The sequence below is a fragment of the Ctenocephalides felis genome, unplaced genomic scaffold (assembly GCF_003426905.1).
Source record: "Ctenocephalides felis isolate EL2017-DRISC unplaced genomic scaffold, ASM342690v1 CF-g0.4_SCAFFOLD_03573, whole genome shotgun sequence".
Lineage (NCBI taxonomy): Eukaryota > Metazoa > Arthropoda > Insecta > Siphonaptera > Pulicidae > Ctenocephalides > Ctenocephalides felis.
In genome coordinates, this window is record NW_020539727.1 from 13,380,140 (window position 1) to 13,395,345 (window position 15,206).

Genomic DNA, 15,206 nt, shown 5'->3' on the forward strand with positions numbered 1-15,206 from the left:
ATAAATAAAAATATATATTTTAGCAAAATTTTACTCAAATCAACATGAAATTCACATCAGTTGTTTCTACAAGCATTAAAAACGTGACATTTAATTTGAAAAACCTTATTGAAGAATTAAATTTTTAATATGGGATCTGTTATACTTAAGATATTGCATATTACAAAATAGTTTTCAACACTTTTTTGTCACTTTGGAACGTATTTCCCATAACATCTAGGGCTTCAACTATAACCTAATCCATGCGATTTTCAATAAATGAATTTCAAGCAAACTTTTTATTAATTATAGTGCGATCAATTATTCTAAACTTTAAATAAATTTTTCAATTATATTATAAAAATATAGTACTTATTTCATTTATATAGCATATTTTGAATAAAATATACTAATTCTTCATTTAATTCTTGAACATTGTCTTCTATATTATCACTGAAATGATAATATAAATGATTTATGATATTATAAATGATAAATGATTTATATATTACAAAATGATTTAAAAGTTTAGTAAAGAAAATCAATTTATTTCGACTAACCGTAGCCTTTTACATTCATATTGAAGGCCGTTGAAATCTTTCCTAATATTTTTGAATTTCAATCAACATTTCATTAAAATAACGCATCTGTCCTAATATGCTCATTTTAATAATGAATTCATACAAAATCGTAATTTATTGCCGACATTTTCGCCATTGATGCGTAAACTAACACAAGTAGAAATTTATATATATATATATATATATATATATATACACATGTGACAACATAATTTCATAACATCTATAAATCCAGTATTTAGTCAGAAATATTTATATTTTTCTAAATGATTTGCATATAACACACATAATAAAAACGATTTTTTGATTCGATCATTTCGTAACCTCTAAATGTGTTGACATGAAGGCAAGATGTACATGAGAGGACCTTTTATATATATATATATATATATATATATATTTTAAATTGTAAAAGTTGTATTAGTGTCGAAATTTGATTCTAAATTAATTGGTGTTTAGATAAAGTTCTTGTTGACATCGTTATTTTCAATTATTTGCACACAATTCATATAGTTAAGTCATTTATTAAGCTTACATTTTTTTAAAAGAAAACAAACATATTATAAAGACTGAAACAAATAAGATCAATTCGAGCTCAATTAACAATTAAAATAATTGTATAAAAAATCACTCATTTGAATCAATTATCTCGAGAGTTAAATTTTTTTCTGATCTGTGACACACCATAAATATTACCATAAAAAGAAGTCCAAAATTATTTCTTGTTTTCGTATCATTATTATTAATTTTTTTATTATTGTATCAGGAATTCGTATAAAATTATTTTAGATATCTATTTTGTTAATTAATTTATATATTGCATATAAATTTATTTAATGTTTATCTCCAAAAATCTTTTTTTATCTCCAAAAATTGACCTTTTCATTGATCCAATAAATTTATTGACTATGCTTGAAATAGTCTTATAGTTGGTCTAATTTTTATATAAGTATATACAGTAAAAGATAAGATAGTTTTATTAATGCAATAATATATTATCATCGATTATGATGGCTTGTTCAGGGAAAAATAAATAAATAAATAAAATCTTGAGGAATTTTTATGAAATTGGCCCACGAGCTGTGAATTTCAAGATACTTATAGGTCATTTGTGCGGGTTCAGGGTTTATTACCCAATTTTGACAAATATGTATATATATATATATATATATATATATAAATTAATATTTGTCTATTAAGTGGGTGAACTTGGACCATCACAAAAATCTTCATTTAGCCCGAAGGCATCACTCCAAAATATATTCGGTGTCGAGTGTTAAGTAATAGTGTTTTGATGAAACCGAAAGATATAAGATGTTATCTTATATTATTCATAAAAAATAAAGATTCAATTCTGTTGCCTTTTGAATATTTTATAACACCGCATAATAAAGGTTTTACTATTTTTGAGAAATCCGGTTTGCGCCGAGTTGTAAAATTGATAGTAATTTTGCACGAGAGATAGATGTTGAAGTAAATTGTTGAAATAGTAAGTGGAATTGTTACTATTTTAAATATTTATATTTATATATGTATTTATATATATATATATATATATGTATTATTATATACTATATATATATATATCTATATATATATATATATATATGTATATACATATATAATATTTGTTGAAATATTAATTAATTTATTCGTAACTATAAGCCGCAATCAGTAAGAATTATTATTATTTCAAGCAAAATCTTACTTTATCATTATTTTAGACAAAAAATTTAAAATGATATAAAATTAGAAAGCAACCAAATGATCCTTTCTAGTTATAATTATATTATTAAATTTTTTTTTAAAGTTTTTAAAAATAAACATCATTTCTGTAACCAATTCTACTTTTTTTTTTAAATCTATTTAATTCTTTACAAAGCGTCTTTGTATGTACGATTGATGTCAAATGTAAATACTTAAAAAAAAAATTACAATTCGATTCATTGTTAACAATTTGACAAAATATGTCATCAATAGTATTGCTTAACATTTTATTTGAAGTGGTAAATTATTTTTTTCATTTAATATCATTGTGCTTTTATAATAGGCCTCTAGATTTATGACTTGCAAATCTGCGAATTTTGTAAATGATAGAATATTTAAAAAAAACTGAAAAGAAACTCTTCAACAGTTGCGAAATAGCATTTGTCAATTTAATTGATATATGACTTTTACCTACTTCTATAAGACTTTTTACTTTTTTTTCAAATTTAAGTAACAAATTAATTAATACATTTAGTCCTATATATGGATATAATCACCTGGGTGTGTAGAAAATGATACTTGTAATATTATTTACTAAACATACTAATAAAATTAATAACAAATATATACTAATAAAAATGTATCTAATGTAAAAAATGCACATCTAATTATACTTTTTAGTGCAAAGCTATATGTACTTCAAATATAAAAAATATTGTGAAAAAATGAGTACATTTGAATTTAAACTAGTGGGGTGTATGGCATCGTGCCTTGAGGCAAATTGCTGGAACTTCCCGTACAGTAACGAAATGTTCGAAGAATATTAAATGTTTTCAAATAGATTATTATTAATATTGTAACATTGTCTAATATTCATAAGAATTATATAAACTGAATTGCAAAGTTAAAATTATTTGTTCAAAGTATATTAGAGCTTTAGTCAGAATTAAAAATAAAATCAGATTTATTTTCGATATACAAAAAAAATTTTTTTCGAAAAAAAAAGTTGAAACAAAATTTTTTTTTCAAAATCAATTAATTTGTTAAGACAAGCAGAAAGTTCTTTGAATCATTTAAATCGGACGCTTAATTCTCTCAAAAACTGCCATTTTTTACATATTTAGCTCCGTATCTTCAAAATGGCTGGGCCTGCCTTTGCCAAAAACTAATAAACACTTCTCCCAATCATTACTAATTGAATGTTTTTTAGATCATTCAAATCGGATACTCCGTTCTCTCAAAAAGTCGATTTCTATTTTCTGCACTCGTTGCTCCGTATCTCCGCAACGGCTGGACCTGCCTTCGCCAAAAACTAATCAGCTCTTTTCCCTATCAATAAGAATCGAATGTTTTTTGAAACATTCAAATCGGTTGATCCGTGCGCCCGAAAACGTGACTGGAAATTTGTATCCATACATACATACATACACACACACACACACACACATCCATTTTTTCTGAGGTATGCCAATATGTTCAGAAACCTTCAAAACGTCGAGAAATGTAAAAATTTTCAATTCCGATTTTCGGCCCATTACAATAACTTACCCTACGGGAAGTTAATAAAAATCATTTTACTTGTATTGACGAAATGAAGTTCAAATTTTTAGAAAGGTGTGTTACACTATGAAAAAAAGTAAAAAATGCAATTTGGCAGTCAAAAATTATCACTAGGCATATGCACAACAAATTATCAGGTATTTTATATAGATTTATAATTACGGTACGGAAAGTTCCAGCAATTTGCCTTAAGGCAAGAAGCCATGCACCCCACTAGTTAACTTCCCGTGGGGCAAATTATAGTAATCGCAAAAAATTCGAAAATGAAAATTTTTATAGATTTTTACGTTACAAAACCTTCTGAATATTTTGGCATACCTTAGAAAAAAATGAATGTATGTGTGTGTGTGTGCGTGTATGTATGTTCGGATACAAATTTCCGTCGACGATTTCGGAAACACGGATCAACCGATTTAAATAATTCAAAAAACATTCGATTCGTACTGATAAGGAGACGTGCTGATTAGTTTTTGGCGAAGTTAGGTCTAGCCGTTCCGAAGATACGGGGCAAAAAGTGCCGAAAACGGTAACTCAGTTTTTAAGATAACGGAGCGTCCGATTTGAATAATTTAAAAAACATTTTATTTGTATTGACTAAATGAAGAACTGTTCGAATTCTTGGTAAGGCAGGTCCGACGACTTTGGAGATATAGGCAAAAAGTAAAAAAATGACCCATTTGGCGGTCAAAAATGATTATTAGACATATGCACATCAAATTATCAGATATTTTATAGAGATTTTCATAATGTGTACACATTTTGAGATTTTTAATTACGATACGGGAAGTTCGAACAATTTGCCTTAAGGCACAATGCCATACACCCCATTAGTTATTTCACAAACCGCAGCTACTTTTACATTTAATATTATATAATTGTAAGTATACTTCATGATTCAATTATTAATTTTCTACTCACGCATAGTGGTAGCTTCCATCCCCATTATTGACATTCTCCTGTCTAAGGATGGCGACGTTGGCACCGGAGCTGCCGCCCCCAACAGCATGATGGGCAGGGGCTGGCCCTTGAAGGGGCGCCTGCAAAAAGTCTCCGTGTCCTCCGGACTGACTGGCCGAGAACGGCGCCGGGTTGTGGCCCTCCAGGCGGGCGGCCATGCAGGCGCAGGCTACGGCGGAGAGGATCAGAAACTGGGAGAAGAGAGTAAAGGAAATATGAGATTAATATGTATATATATGTATATATATATATATATATATATATATATATATATATAAATGTTAGCAACTTTGAATATTCGCGCCAGCATGGATACCAATATTAACAGTCTATGCTTGCACTTGTACACACTTCATGTATTTGCCATATTGTATACTTTTGTCATGTTTACAAATAAAGAAAGATTCGGTCTTACTTTACTGGACTCCGAGGCGTGAACATCAAATTAAAAATAAATAGATCCTGACGTAAGATTATTAGTTGTTGTTATTATATATGTATATTATATTAACGTGTGATTTGATTTCAATTAGCCAGAGTTGAGGTATTTAATCTATGTGATGAATACTGAATAAATGTTAAAGTTAAGCATCTAACTATATATGTAAACTAAATGATTCGACAGACGTAGTCCTGTACCCACGTCTACAGTTCAAAAGTTCCAAATTATTTAATATCCTATCCTATACCTTTTAATATCCTATTTGATGTCCTGCCTTTGTGATTCATTTATGATCTTAGCAAAAGCGGTATAAGAAATTCAGAAAAATATAATACAGTATCTGCGGTAAGAGAACAATATCACACTTGATTTTACCACACAACATAATTGCTTCAATAATTTAGTCTACAAGTTTCATAATCTCGTACGATATTTTAGTTGCTTTTTGGCAATTATAATTTCTAAAGTACATTTTTCTTACTAATAACTAAATAAACATTATCGTTTATGTTCAAATCTTAGGTGAATTAGTTTGTAAAATCTAGTTCATATGTGCACTATTCAATCTAAGATCACCTTGCTAAATATTCCATATCCAATGCCAAACAAATGAACTTTTAACACATAGAACAAAATTCTAAATAATTTTTTTAATAAGTACAAATATTTTTTTGTATTGTTAAATAATTTAGTAAACCTAAATGCGACATGCATAAGTTTAAAACAAATGTATACGCAATTTTTAACTTGTTGCGTTATTTATTAAACTGAATTATATAATTTCATCTACCAACATGTACTGTTGACTGTATCTTATATTATTTTAATTTCTGGCAAATCTCAGCTGCTTTTCAGCAATAATAATGTAGACATTACATTTTTCCTGTATATTACATTCTAATATTATCTAGAGTCATAACTTCCTGCTAAATTCAAATTTCAAGTGAATTGACATTTTTAGCAAATGTTTTTACTGCCAAACAATGTTAAGTGGTTTTTTGTAATTTTTGCTATTCATTTCTGCAATATTACTATAGTTTTATCGTTCATTAAATCTTAAAAATTTCCTTTGATAAACACTAAAAAGAATTATCAAAATCCGAATAACCGCTTATAAGAAGTATCAAATAATACACCCGTACGTACAGAAGAATTTATATATATATATATATATATATATATATATATATATATATACTGCAGAGCAACCACAAAAGATTGATATTTTTAGTACCATTTTGTATGAAAAACGCAGCGTAAAATAACCTTGCCATACCATTGGTCTATTTTAGAGTTATAATCGACCTAACAAATATCTGTAATTTTAATTTATGACTAAAAAAACTGGAAAAAATATTTTAATCTTTCTTGAAAATGTCTTTTATTCTATTATTTATTTAGTTTCTAGTTTCTAGTTTCAATTTCTTTCTAGTTTTTCAGAAAAAGAAATATTAAGTTAATATAAAGGATATTCGAAAAACCGAAGAATTTTGATTTAAGAAAAGCAAAACTTATAGAACATTAACTGTACAGAATATATAGATTATTTTTTACTCGAAACTTATTTAATAACGTTTTTTAAACATTGTTTAAATAAGAACGTAAAAAATGTATATTCATTGTCTAAAATAATAGAAATTATTTAATATCAATATTAGATGAGATTTAAGTGACATTTTTATATAACAAATATTTTATAAACATTATTATAAATTAAAAGTATTCTAATGACGTTAAATGATGTAGGGAATAGTTTTTGATATCATTTTCGTATATCTAACTATTGTTCTTTTTTGTAAATGATTATTAAATTTTAATATTAACTTTATCTTATTTTTTCAGTGTTCTGCCTAATCTTTTAATTTAAAAAAAACATAATTTTGTTATAAAGCAGAACATTATAAAAATGTGTAAGTAATAACATCAAGAGTAATTTTATATAATTTATTATTTATATATGCAATTTGGTCCGTTTTTATAATATTGTTTATTTATTTTTTTATTTTATTTTTTTCTTATTATGTTCTTATAAACATAATCGTTTTAATTTTATTGCATTTTATAAAAGGCATTAAAATATCGTATTTTTTTGTAGTCATAACTTGAGTTTTTTTTCAATTTAATTTGAAATTTCAACTAGCTTTCTTCTGTAGTAATAAAAGTTTATTATATAATAATATTATGCACCTATTTAATATTTAAAAAATTAAAAGTATAAAAAATTCCAACATTTAATTTTATCACAATTCAAGATGTAACTGTAAGTATGTATATTTTATTTGCTGCATTTTTAATTTTGCAAATCCAAGTGTAAAAATTAATTTACTCTTTGAAACAACTTTTTAATTCATTCTACCAATATTAAACATTGAACTTAATTTTTTTGAAAATTATAATCCAATTTTGTTTTGAGTGATATAAAAAAAATAATAACATTAGTTTAAAAATATTGAGTTTTTTTTAACTTATTAATTATAATAAAAATCATTACAATTTTCAAAAAATAAAGTCTTTAATAAGAAATATATTAATTATTTGTTATTGTATTATATAGCTATTACAAAATTAAAACAATTTAACAAAACTTTGGAACTTGGAAGTTTTCACAAAACAAATAAAAATATAAAAGACCAACAAATTTAATAAACACTTGAATTTGCAGATAAAAACAAATAAAACGAACAGATAAAAACAAATTTAATAAACACTTGAATTTGCATAAATAAAAATATAAGAAATAAAATACTCAAATCAAATTTTTAATCTTTGGATTTCTTTATATTTTTTAGCCATTTAAAGTTGAAGTATTTATTTCTGACTATTATAAGTAAATAACAATCGAAGTGAGAAATTGAAAAATGTAAAATTGTTTTGAGAAAAAGTATTTTGCAGAAACAAATAATTCCACTTTAAGTAGACCACTCTATATTAAATAGGTGCAAAATAATCATATAATAAACATATTTATTAAAATTATTAATAATCCAGTATGTATACACTTTTATCACATCACTAATACTTGTAACACTTTAAAAAAAATTACTCTTGATAAACCTGATTTCCTAAAAACTTTGCTAAATTCTTATACACTAAATCTTAGTACACTTTTCTCCCAAAATTCAATAAATCAAGTACTACTCACAGCTTTCATTTTAAAATAAAATTTTTATCCTGGATTTGAAAAAATCACACGATAAACGAGTTCTGATTAAAACTGATGAGATCTTATAGTTTGAAATTTGTTTTTATATCATAAAGATGGGCCCCTTCTTTTCTGATGACATAAGAGTAGATCATCTCACAAAGAAGATTTTTAGACGAGTTCTTTTGGAAAGATCTATCTATCTATATATTAATCGAAAGTGAACGTTGTTATCGATGAAAAAAAAATCGAATATCGAATAATTCAAGAACATGAGAGAAAAAAATTTGGAATGAAAACATGGTTTTGATTAGATGATGGAGCAGATTTGGATGGGCAATCGATTGGTGGTAATTGAAAAGGGCCTTTGGTGATAATAAAAAAGGTTTAGTAGTCGAAGGTTGGGTAATTAGAAGTCTAATGATTTGTTAGATAAAATATAAGTAAAGTCAAATATAAGAAAGATCAAATTTTGCACGTACTTTTTACAAATTTGGTCTCAAACTATTAGGACACGTCGAGAAAATAATATTAGCAAATTCAGGCAAAAATTATAAATTTCTCCTTCGGGAAGATAAAAATTGTATTTTCATTATCCTAGACTTATTATGTATTTTTTATTATCTTGTCTATGTTTGTGTATTAATAATTTTTTCTTTTTGTATACACACACATACATCAATTTTTTCTAAGGTATACAAAAATTCTCAGAAACTTCTGAAACATGAAGATATGCAAAAAAATCATTTTTTCCGCATATAACATAAAATATGAAATAAAATTTTCACAAATATAAGATAAAATTTTCTATCACATGGTTTAAAAAAAAAATCCTTCGAAATTTTCCTCATAATTTCCTTTAAATTCCACAAATTTATTAAATGTCCTTAACTGGATAGTTAAAAATAAAATATAGAATAAAAAAATCCTTTAAAATTTTCGACTTTTTGGACGATTACAATAACTTACCCCAAGAAAAGTTAAAAATTCGATTAAATTATTTGGTATAAACCAAAGATAAAATCTTATGTAGTATATATCTCTTTCAAAAAAATGCAGATTTTAAAAGTGTCATTTAATCTTATGGCAGATCTGATAAAATTCATTAATCATTTTGTCAAAAATATTCGAAATTAATTTGTCATCAGTGTCATCTTTCGGCTTTTGTCTGTTTCCTCATAAAAGATTTAATTGCGTGATATATGGCGATAGAACTTTTTTTTACGATTCTGCGATTCTTTCGCTAATTGATCATATAAATAAATATATATATATATAAATATATATATATATATATATATATATATATATATATGTATATATCAATATGCAAAGTTTTAGTAAAATGTCCAAACAAATTGTTTTTCAAATACTAATTACAAAAAATTTTTATATGCCGATTTTGACTAAATACTAATACTAATTTGAACAATTTACAATAAAATCTTTCAGACAATTTTTGAATTTTCAAAATCACTTCAGAATTTTTGGCAAAAATCTTGAAAAATGATTTTATCAATTTTTGCTCAATTAACAATTTAACCCTTTCAACTCGGATGCCGCCGATCTGGCAGCAAAATTCATATAAATCTCGGAATTCCAGAGTCAAGAGTTATATTGAGTTACTTTTATTACGTTTGTTTCTTTGCAAATATTTGAGTAAAAAATTAAAACTTATTTGAAACATTAAGAGCAAACAAGTATTATATTTAAAATATCCTTTAATTACATGCTATATTTTTTATATTACTTAAAAAAAAAATTGCTTCGGAGTCAACAAAAACAAAAATGACTTAATTGAGCATCTTGATTTATTTAATTTTTTCGTTAGATTTTTTTCTTTGTGGACAATTTTATTCCGCATATAACATGTTCAGATGAAAAAAATATTAAAAAATTAAAAAAAAAAAACAAAAACCGGTTTGTCCACAAAAAACCCAAGACCGTTTCTAGAATTATCCTAAATTTTTCCTCAGAAATTAATTTCACATTAAATTCAAATTTTATTGATCTTAAGTAACTATGTATAAAATTGAAATGTTGCAATTTAGTTTAATTTATAAATAATTAATTACATATTAAAACACACATTCGCGTAAATAATAAACTTAAAGTGTTATTAAATGTAATATAAAGATAAAATACTGAGAGTGACTATTAATAATTTTTATAATTTTATGAGGACACAAAGGTCCTGTTTGGATTTGAGCAATTATATTGCAAAAACCAAACCAATTGTATCAAAACAAATTACACAAATCAAACAAACAACTATCTGACTATGTTCAGTAAAACTCCCAGCTAAATCATCATTGTGTTTTTTTTTTCAAAAATTTGTCATGGTCCTTTTGATCCCATAGGCGGTGTAAAATGAGACTTATTTGTCTAATTTTTAAATTAAATGTCTTATTTTTAATTTCAAAAGGATTTTACGAAATAATAGTTACATTATTCAACCAATGCAAAATATAAAGTTCATTGGTACATTTTTTTTACAAAGATAACACTGTATACAACCTCGATCTGGTATTTCGTCAAACAGTTTCATCAGCATAGTTGGCATAACTACTAATTTAACTTATCTCTTGTAAAATTGCTTTTTCAACTTAATTTACTACTTTTAACTGAAGGGTAAAGGTTGAGTTGGTCCTTTTTACCCCACCTAGGTGTAAACTTTCATAGAGGTTAAATGAAAAAAACTGTTGAGTTTAACTTAAAACTAACAATACATTTTATAAATGAATTAAATAACGTATACTTGAAATTTATATTAAGGTCTCGTAAACTAAACAACAGTGCTCACGACCAAAAAAAACTAACAACGAAAGAGAAATACTTTTGTTATGGATTTTCAAATATCTTCTGATAACGACGTCGTTAAAATTAAGGTGTTGGCTGGTTATAAATCTTTTGCCCTCTACTTTCAAATATTGTTGTTAAATTTTTTTTATGTTTTTGAGATGTCGTTGGTGGCCTACACATTTCTTCCAATAAATCTATGGAAACAAAATTACTAAACCACTTAAAAATATTTCTAATATCTTATATGCTGATGCAATTTCTATATAAAACTCCAATTCGATTATTTATGATTGATTTTAAAAATCCATTTGCGGTACAAGAAGCTTTGCCATGTAAAAATTCATAAATTTAAATTCTGACCTTCGGCACAAAATTCGCACGATCGAAATGACACAACATCGAGTTCGATATAAAAAAAAATAGATTTGGATTTCATGAAAGGAAAAAATAATGTATGTATCTTTGAAATTAACATTTAATAATAATTATAGTTAAATGTCAAAGAATTGTATGAGGATATTGGAACATGATGCATCTTTTTTGAACTTCCCGATTTGCTAATTTTATGTTTTCTCGACGTTTCAAATCATATTGAATCGAATGAGACCAAATTTGGTAAAACTGTGTAACTGTCAATCATTTTTTGATTTTTCGTTGACGTTTTCCTGCTGAACCGATTTCAAATATAAAGTCAATTATATCGTAAAATTGCCTTAAAGCAAAATGTAATTTTTTTTTGGTTCTGTACCAAGATTTTTAATTTTGAAGCTTTTTTATATGGTTCAAACAAATATCATCGACATTTTCGACAGTATAGAATATCCAATTTGTATGATTAAAAAATCATTCGGTTCGTACTCGATCGTAAGGCGTTTTTGCAAAAGGCAATTTTGCCGTTTCGGAGGAATGGAGCGCAAAGGGTGTTAAAAACGGTTATGCAGTTTTTGAGAGAACGGATCATCCGATTAGATTAATTGAATAGATGGAGTGCAAAAAATGCATTTTCAAAAAATTCAAAGTTTCAATAAATTCAAATTTTCGAAATTTTTCATCATTTTCAAAAAAATACTAAATTTCGAAAAATTAAAAAAAAAAATATTTTTTACAAAAATTTGAGAATATTTCGAAAATTAAAAAAAATCGAATATTTTCAAAAATTTCCAAAATCTCAAAATTAAAAAAAAACGGTTTTTTTAAATTCCAAAAATTTAAACTTCGAAAAAAAATCTACATTATCAAAAAATGTTTAAATTATCAAAAAAAAAAAAATTAAAAAAAAATGGACACATAAGTTGTTTACAAAATACGCTCATCACCGAATCTAAAAAACTGAAAATTATTGATTATTTTCATTCCTCGAATGTTTAATACGGCACGGGAAGTTCCAGCAATATTCCTTAAGGCACGATGGCATGCGCCTACTAGTTTTTTAATCTTTTACCGAAAATCTATTTAGGTGAGCAGCATTTTTTTCTTGCACCGCAATACTATGTATTTATATCTCAATATTTATGTAAATCTAAAAACACGGATTTTGTAATAATATTCAACATAGCAGACAAAAAATAATGAATCGATTAAATAAACATAAACAAAAGTGAAAAAAACGCATTAGAAAAAAAATGTTGCGGTTCAAATTTACCTTGGCATTCGGAATTAAGATAAATGAGCTTTAGATTAACAATTTTTGTCAATTAATTAGCGCATCAGATAAGTGAACAAGTTTTTTTTTATTGAGAAATAGATAGAATTTTATTCTATGGAAATATCTTGAGCGTTAGATAGTTATTGCTGTTTTTTATTTATTCATAAACAAACCGTAATCAACAATCTTATATATAAAAATGTAGCTCTCGATAAAATGATCCGCTAAAACTCGAAAATGGCTAAACCGATTTGGCCAGTCTTAGTCTTGAAAAATTCGTGTTAATCAGTAGGTTGTCGGAAAGGTAATATTTTATTTCAAAATCGCGTAGAAACTTTACATTTTTAATTTGAACATTTTTGTAGAAGCGTAATTTGAATAAAACAATGGACGGTGGCTAATACGTCAAATGTCAAACGTTTTTGACAGATGATATTCAATTACGTTTAATAGGATGTTTTACGTGAATATTAATTAGTTATGATTAAATTGTAGTAAATAGTTTTGTTTGTAATTTTATTTATACACAAAAACGTTATTAAAGGTGCCGCAAGTGTCATTAGAAACTCAAAATATCAACTTTTTTGAAATGTTAATATGAAAATGCACTTTTTGGCATATTTTTTTCAAACACGGTGCTCTGAAGGATCTCATTTGTATAATTATATAATCACTGGTATTTATAAAACATTTTCTATGTTAGATTATTTTTTATTTATGTTATTTAAATTCAGAACCTAAATTTGGTATCGATCAAGAGACAAATGTGTTATTTGTTGTGATATAATTGGTTTGATTATTATAATATAATTAATATTTGCTCAAAGTCATTGGACCTTTATGCCCTACCTTACTCTATTTTTGTTTAACAAATTTACATGTAATTTATATCATGAACTAGAATATAAAATGATAAAATCAAATGGGATTTAAATTTTTAAGATAGCATCACACATATACTCTTTCCAAATTTGGTCTCATACGATTCAGAATGACTCGAAACGTCGAGAATTCATAAAAACTGCCAAGTTGGAATTTCTGGCGAAAACATGGTTTTTATCTTATGGAAGTCAATAATAAAACATTTATAATTTCATAAATTATGACCCTGAGACGACTCCCAAATTTGGTAATTCCTCAAGAAAGACTACTTCCAGAAAAAAATCACTTCTTTGCTAATTTTAAAGAAACGGCTTTGATGATTATCTTGATAATATACCCAACGTGAGTACTTAAAGATTTACATTTAAATAAAATCTAAACTTAAAAAGCATATGATCTGTTTTTTGTTCAACAAACATTGGTAATTAAACAAGCAGTCTAATATAAATGATTGGAACCATACATTGGTGAAGTTTTTCAGAGAAATAAAAGAGTAGGCTAAATGTTAAAAAACTCTAATTAATTTAACCTACTGTATGTTTTTTTTATAATCAATTTGTCCAAGGTGCAACAATTACATCAAAGTTACTCCAAAATTGGTACCTAAATTGGCAAATGCCAATTAACAAATAGGCAGTAAAATATGAGGTTAAATTTAAAAAAAAATCTAACCAATTAACACCTCCTCTGGCTTTATCATAATTAAACTATCTAAATTGCAATCTAATCATAAATTACTCCAAAAGTGGCAACTGGACAATCTTTTTGATCTAATCTCATCTTCTATATCGAAATGTTCAGTATGAGATCATATTTCTATATGGACATCATACATAAACCGTTTGGCGTGAATAATGTTCTTCCTAAATATTATATATATATATATATAATATATATATATATATATATATATATATAGATGATAGAATGTCTACTTATTTATGTGTCCAGTTGATGTATTTAGAATCACAGAAATATTGTGTAATTTGGAAATTGCTGCGACGATGACCTTATTCATAGATTTGCCAAATCCATCCAAATGTCAGACGTTTAAAAATTTATGTACATTTAATAGAATATAAATATAAATATATACGTAATATATATTTATAAAAATATATTTGTCAATAATTTATAAATTATTGATTAAATTCAATAACTAATCGATAATGTTTACCTAATTCAATTAAATTAAAAGTGAACGTCTGAAATCTATTCAATGTTTTTAATTTACAAAATAATTATTTTTTTGTACTTTCACTTAAATTTCAATTAATTCTTATCAAATCATGTGTTTATTATTTTATTATTAAATAATAAACACTATTATTAAATAATAAAACAATAATCAAAAACATTATTCAAAGCTCTTTTAAAATTACAACATTTAACAAATTAGAACAGTTAAACATATATTAATATTTTTTTAATTTTTGATGTTGAATTATTTTAATTTGTAAAATATTTATTATATGAAATGTTTAATAAAAATTCTAAATTATGTGTTGA